The following is a 7521-nucleotide window of genomic DNA, read 5'->3' on the forward strand; positions in this document are numbered from 1 at the left end:
TCTTGAGCCACCAGGGAGGCCCTTTTAAGGCCTAAAGCATTACAAAAAGGGACTTTTTGGTTACATGCTCAAAAATATTAAAGAAGAAATTATTTAAATATTTTTAAAATTCATGATTGTTCAGCTTAAATTTCTGAAAGGCTTAAAATATCAATAAATGGCCAGTAAGTCATATAAAGTTTACTATAAAACTGAGAAATTCAATGAAAAGCATTTTAAATCTCAAGTGTAGAAATGATGGAGTTTCAGTTCAGTTCAGTTCAGTCATTCAGTCGTGTCCGACTCTTTGCGACCCCATGAATCGCAGCACACAGGCCTCCCTGTCCATCACCAACTCCCGGAGTTCACTTAAACTCACGTCCATCAAGTCCATGATGCCATCCAGCCATCTCACCCTCTGTCGTCCCCTTCTCCTCCTGCCCCCAATCCCTCCCAGCATCAGAGTCTTTTCCAATGAGACAACTCTTCGCATGAGGTGGCCCAAATTCTGGAGTTTCAACTTTAGCATCATTCCTTCCAAAGAACACCCAGGACTGATCTCCTTTAGAATGGACTGGTTGGATCTCCTTGCAGTCCAAGGGACTCTGAGGAGTCTTCTCCAACACCACAGTTCAAAAGCATCAATTCTTTGGCACTCAGCTTTCTTCACAGTCCAACTCTCACATCCATACATGACCACTGGAAAAACCATAGCCTTGACTAGATGGACCTTTGTTGGCAAAGTAATGTCTCTGCTTTTGAATATGCTATCTAGGTTGGTCATAACTTTCCTTCCAAGGAGTAAGCGTTTTTTAATTTCATGGCTGCAATCACCATCTGCAGTGATTTTGGAGCCCAGAAAAATAAAGTCTGACACTGTTTGCACTGTTTCCCCATCTATTTCCCATGAAGTGACGGGACCAGATGCCATGATCTTCATTTTCCGAATGTTGAGCTTTAAGCCAACTTTTTCACTCCCCACTTTCACTTTCATCAAGAGGCTTTTCAGTTCCTCTTCACTTTCTGCCATAAGGGTGGTGTCATCTGCATATCTGAGGTTATTGATATTTCTCCCAGCAATCTTGATTCCAGCTGTGCTTCTTCCAGTCCGGCGTTTCTCATGATGTACTCTGCATATAAGTTAAATAAGCAGGGTGACAATATACAGCCTTGACGTACTCCTTTCCTATTTGGAACCAGTCTGTTGTTCCATGATGGAGTTTAGAAAATGTGAAATTCAGCTATTATATTCTGATTAAACCTCCCAAGAGCTCATTTTAGCCTCGATTCTGATCAGGCATGATTGAGAACAATAAGCAACATTTTGCCTACTCATATACTGGGCTCAAGCAAAAACTATTTACATCAAAACCAACTTTATGCCCATCCCCAACTAATCTTTTAATTTAAGAATAAGACCACATTGGTCTTTAAAAAGTTTCTCAAACCATCCCAGACGCATATGGCAGAATATACCATTCAACTCTACCCTCTTGAACCTAAGATACTAAACATACAGTGTGGTCTTTCTCTGGGTGATGAAGGGGGAAATTTAGAGTACCAGAGAAAAAATGGCTTTAGAATTTAAATACACACACAAAAAATCCCAACAAAACCCTAGATTCTAGTTCTATTTCTCCTCGATCATCAAATAATTCTCTGGGTCTCATTTTTTCTCTAGGAAAATACAGGGCCATGGCCTACAGAACCTTCAGGGTTCATTCTAGCACTGGCGTTCTGAATCTACTTAAGTGTTGACAAGTCAGCAACTTAGAATTTAGATACTCTTCAAATTTTAAAAATGCCACAAGGTGATGTCAAAAATCCTTAAAGCTTACCATGGCGTAAAACTGTGCTACACCAATGTATCCCTCCTTACTAAAAACAAAAATAATAAAGGCTTGCACCCCAATTAACAGAAACACATGTATTTACCTGCCTCATGAAAATCTATTTTTAGCCTTAAGCAACTTTAAAGCTAGTAACGTTTTCCTAAATCTAATGCTTCACATCTACGACATGCTAAGCCTTTTCAAACTAACTACAGAGCTGACCTACCGGGACACACATGATGCTTTGACTCATTTTTAATGAGTTAATAATTCTGCATATCGTCACCCTGTTAAAACACTTCACACTTATAAAACACAGACATTTAAGTATAGTGCAGATGGTCCCTAACTTAGAGTGCTTTCATTTACAATTTTTCGACTTTATGGTGATGCCCAAGTGACACACGCTCAACAGAAGCCACACTTGCCCTTCTGGCCTCTCCTGGAGCCACAGACACCAGTGGGATACTCTCTGGTGACGCCAGGTTGGGGCTCCACATTTCCCAATTGGTCACCCAGTCCTGAGGATGGACCACCGATACACTCACAGCCACTCTGTTTTTTGCTTTCAGTATAGTACTGAGGCTTCCCAAGTGGTTCAATGGTAAAGAATCCACCTGCCAATGCAGGAGAAGCAAGAGACACAGGTTTAATCCCTGGGTCAGGAAGATCCTCTGGAGGGAATGACTACCCACTCAAGTATTCTTGCCTGGAGAATTCCAGGGACAGAGGAGCCTGGAGGTTGTCAAGTCCATACAGTACATGGGGTTGCAAAGAAACAGACACGACTGAGCACGCTGTAAGCTCTATCTAAGAAACAAACACATTTTTCGGGTGTGGAACCCATCATGAAAGAAGGCAGAAATTGAACACACTAAAGATGGTGAAACATCTCCTCTTTCCCAACTACAAGACTTGTACTTCAACTGGATCTCAAGGATTTTCCTGTCTTCAGCCTCCAGTAAGTCCTTTCAACACCACAATCACATCTCCAGCTGAACTTCAAAGGAAAAGATATAAAAGCCACTCCAGTGGACGACTGTTGAGATAATCACTCTTAGCATCTTCCACAGATCTAAGAATAAAGCTGACTTACACCTAAAGACCAAATACTCGTCACTATTCTCAGCAGTTAACTTTTTAAATCCGTTCTAGACATCCATAAAATGTATTTATTTTAAAAAGGAGTTCCATAAATATAACTTTGGTAGCCAGAAAAATTCAGCAAAATAAAGATAAAACTGGATGAACTGCATTTTTATCTCATGCAAAAACACAAAAATCCTAAGTGAATACTCAAAGATGTTTTCAAGTATTGGCTTTCAAAACTGTGAAACAGCCCGTTCTAAGCACTTTATATATATTAACTTGATTATTTCTTACCATAATCCTATAAAGTAGGTATTACTGTCCCAGGGAAGGCAAACTAAGGCACCAAAAGATATTCACTTGCCCAAAGCCACACAATCAGTAAATGTAGGAGCCAGGCTGTCTGACTCCAGAACTAATGTTTACATCAACTATATACCACTCATTCACTTAACAGGTTTAACTAAGAGCCTACTGTGTGCCAAGCACCCTTCTAAGCACCATGGACAGAGCCACAAACAAGTCAGACAAGACTTCTGCCCTCCAGTGGAGAAGTAGTCTTGGAACAAACAAGTTTTATGGGGGAAACGGATACATGAAGAGCGTTATCTTATCTCCTAATACATGCCAGGAAGAGAAAACAAACACAATGAATTGAAAGTGACAGAGAGAGGGGCTGGCTTCATCTTAGGGGTAAGAGAAGGGATAATTCTGATGTGATAACATCTAGGCAACAAACGGAAGACATCTGTCAAGGCAAGATCACCACCAGGAGGAAGGGGTAGGCCAACTTAAAGAACAGCAGGGATAACATCCCTAAGACAGGAACAGCGTGATTTGTTCAAGAAATGGCAAAAAGTTCTGATTCAATTCTAAGGGTGTCAGGAAGCTTTTTGGAGGATTTTGATCAAGAAGAGTGACGGTGTGATTTATGTTTTTAAAAAGACCACTCTTTTTACTTTGGGATCAGTCAGCAAGACCAAGAGAAACAGGGTCACGGGGGAAGGCACCGTCACAACCATCTGAGATGCCTGAACCAAGACCAGGATCCACGTATTATCAGTAGACACTAAAAGGGAGAAGGCAATGGCACCCCACTCCAGTACTCTTGCCTGGAAAATCCCATGGACGGAGGAGCCTGGCAGGCAGCAGTCCATGCGGTCGCACAGAGTCCGACACGACTGAGCGACTTCACTTTCACTTTTCACTTCCATGCATTGGAGAAGGAAATGGCAACCCACTCCAGTGTTCTTGCCTGGAGAATCCCAGGAATGGGGAAGCCTGGTAGGCTGCTATCTATGGGGTCGCACAGAGTCAGACACGACTGAAGTGACTTAGCAGCAGAAGCAGACACTAAAAGAACAGCATGCAAGCTAATCGTCCCTGAAAAAGACTCTAAAATATTCCTCCTTCCTCATCTCCCATTCCCGACTTGATTTTGAAAAAAAATCAGTTTTTAAAAATATCCATGTTAATGCTTTAGTGGGTACTATTATAGGAGGAAAAAAAGGTTAAAAGGTATTTCCTTCACTTACAAACATACTCTTATGATTTATCATATGCCACACACACCCATACATTCTTGAGAAGCAGAAAGAGCTTTACTGCTCTTTAGTTCAGGGCTCGTTCATTTACTTGGAGACAAGAAGTGGTAGCTCTTCTGATCAGCTTTCTTCTCACACTTTGTCTCAGCACATCCCAGCTCATACTATTAACAGGTTGTGGACTGCAATGAAGTACACCAAAGGGAATAACATGTATTTAGGGAGCACCACTATGTACCAGGGACTCACTAGATGCCCTACATTTAAGAACTCATTTAATCCTCAGATACCCAACGTAGGAAGTGAAGTCTTCATTACACAAATGAGAGAAAAAAAAAAAATCCAAGAAATCAGTAACTTAAATTGTCCACGATAATAACAGGCAGAGCCAGGATTTAAGTCTACATCTAACTCTGAAGTTCTTGTCTACTACAGCAGCTATCAAAGACAGGACTATAAAATATATATTACATGTAATCTTTCTAGCTTCTTCTTACTGACTACCTTTTTGTTGGTGGGGCTGGGTTTATGAAGAATCTGAGTTTTGAAGATGGGAATGCAGAAGATGAAGTGATCTTACATTTTCAAATACATTACTTAGAAAAAGTATTTTCTGCTTGAGATTTCAAAGAAATTAATCATAAAGATTCCCACCTTTAAAAAAAAATATCTTAAGTATCAATCGTTTACCATGAAGTAGGAGTAATGTTCTCTGAAAGTCTGGTACAGATTCTGTCCTCAAAAGACCTACAGCTAAAGACAGGATGCAAATAAAAAGAAAATCATCAATAATATCTGAGAAGTGGCAAACAGCCTAAGGAGTGAATGAAGAGCCTTCTAGATCAGGGAAGGATTGCTGGAAAAAGAGGGACTCTAGGTGAGCTTCCCTGGAGAAGGGAATGGCAACCCACTCCAGTGTTCTTGCCTGGAGAATTCCATGGACAGAGGAGCCTGGCGGGCTACAGTCCATGGGGTCGCAAAGAGTCGGACACGACTGAGCCAGTAACACACAGGTAAGCTTCCCAGAGTCTAGGAAGTACAGCGAGGGGGCAAGACTCTAGGAGCATCTGCTCGGCTAAGACAAGCCTATGTACAAAAGCAGAGATGGAAATTTGGAAAGCAGGTAGACGGTACTCAAGGTTACCTACGTTCCACACTAAAGAGGAAAAGGCTAATTCTCGCAGACTATAGTGGACAGGCTAGGCAGACAGACAGAATTAACAATCAGAATTACATAAAGTCCTTACCAGCCAGTTACAAGCTCTTTTATGGTACGTGCTAGTCTAGTTATTCTCATTTAAATGATACCATCTCTATGCTGGACGTGACCTGAAGATGCGGAAGGCAGAAATAGTAGACTCAACACCTGCAATCTGTTTGTTTGGTTTTTTTTTTTAAGTCAGAGGCGGGGGCGGGGGGTCAACTAAGGAGTGATACACTAACACCTTTCTTTCCCAAATGAGTTTCGGCAGTAAAGAGCAGGGAAACGTGTAGGGAAATGCCCCTCTCCGTCCACACAGGTGCTGAATCATTTCACAAGGAGTGCAGTGGGCGAGGGGCGCTTGTCAGGACAGTTGGGGACAGGTGCCTGCGTATTAAGGCAACAGATAAGTAAGCAGGAAAAACAAGTGAGTAAAAACTGCCTTCGCAGAGTCCGACGCCGATTCCCGGGTCCCGCGGGGCGGAGGGGGTGACGCCACGGCGGGAGGCCGGGCGGAGGGTCCGGCGCGGGGCCCCGGCCGCCAGCCGCGACGCTCCGAGCCCGGCCGCCCGCGCGCACGAATGAATGGCGCGGGGCTGAAGAGCCGGCGCGGCGCCGGCGCAGCAACCGGGAGTTTGCGGCGCGGTCCGAGCGGGGCCGGCGCGGCGGAGAGGGCCGCGGGCGCGGGTCGTCGGCGCGGCGCCTCCGCGGGCGGCCGAGCGCGGGCGGCGGCGGCGGGCCGGCCGCGCCATGGCGGAGGGGGAAGGGGAGGTCACGCGTTACATAACCCGGCAGCTGCCGCGCTTCGGGCGCCGCGGGCCGCCCAGGCCGCGAGACCAACGGCCGCGGGGCCCGGGCCGGCGCGCCCGCCCTCGCCCCGCCTCAGGCCGCCGCGCCGGGCGACGCGGGGCCGCTCCCACCCCCCCCCCCCCCCCGCCGCCGGCCCGGGGTCGCTCACCTTCAGCCCTGCCCCAGACCACCATGCCCGGGCGCGGCCGCCTCCTCCGGCCTCGCGGGCCCCGGCGCCGCCGCACGGTGCCCTCGCCGGGGGCGGGGAGGAGGGCCGGCGAAGGAGTCGCACCGCCGCGCCGCGGTCCACGCTCGCCCCACGCTCGCGGCGGCCGGCCTGCGCGCGCTCGGCGCCTGCTCCGCCCCTCCCCCCCAGCGGGCGCGCGCGCCGCGGCTCCGCCCCGCCCCGCCCCTCCCCCTCCGGCGGCCGGCGCGCTCCCAGGCCCCGCCCCGCCCGCGGCTGCTCGCGCTCCGCCCCGCGCGGCGCCCGCGCCCGCGTGGAGCCCTGCCCTGGGCGATGGCGAACCGCAGGCGCCAAGCCCCTGTCGTCCCCGGCCGGCCGGCAGCGGGCCGCGCCTCCGTGGCACCTGACCATCTGACTCGCGGGGGCGGAGAGGAGCGCGGCGCGGGCCCGCCTTCCGCATCGCGCCGCCAGCCCTGCTCCCCGAACCCGGCTCGCCTCCCGCTTGGTCGCGGAGCCGTCCCGGCCTCCTGGAGGCCCCGCCCGGCTCTGCGCTCCCCGGTCTGGGAGGGCACAAGTACAGGGACTGACCATGCTGGAAACCCTGGAAGATCCGTAAAACGCCGGGGTCCCCCGCCACTAGCCGTTGACTCACAGTGACATCTAGTGACGGAAGGGATACTCGCGAACTGACACTTTGCTGTGTCAGGGGGCGACCGGGGATCAGGGCCCACGGAGGTTAGTGGGAAGGAACGCTGCGCCGCCGGGGGTGAGCGTTGCCAGCTCCCTTGGGGGCTCGAACACTGGTCCCTGCGCGACCAGGCTCGCCCTGCATTGCACCTGGATCTTTGTAAACCTGCGGCAGGTGGCCCATCTCACATGCAGCGCTGGGGTTACACGCGAAAG

At 48.7% G+C, this 7521-nt stretch overlaps 1 protein-coding gene across 4 annotated transcripts in view; it reads right to left on the minus strand.

The window, feature by feature from the left end:
- The window catches only part of REV1 (REV1 DNA directed polymerase), an 83122-nt gene extending 76344 nt beyond the window's left edge, over positions 1–6778 (minus strand). For 2 of the 4 annotated variants that reach the window (XM_061431654.1, XM_061431652.1), the window contains exon 1: positions 6604–6777. The gene's annotated coding sequence lies outside the window, so the exon portion shown is untranslated. Of the gene's footprint in view, positions 1–6603 lie in introns of all 4 variants that reach the window. The other 2 variants (XM_061431653.1, XM_061431655.1) reach the window with 2 other exon arrangements.
- Positions 6779–7521: the final 743 nt, after the last annotated feature.

Source organism: Bos javanicus, chromosome 11 (genome assembly GCF_032452875.1).
Source record: "Bos javanicus breed banteng chromosome 11, ARS-OSU_banteng_1.0, whole genome shotgun sequence".
In the NCBI taxonomy this organism is placed as follows: Eukaryota; Metazoa; Chordata; class Mammalia; order Artiodactyla; family Bovidae; genus Bos; species Bos javanicus.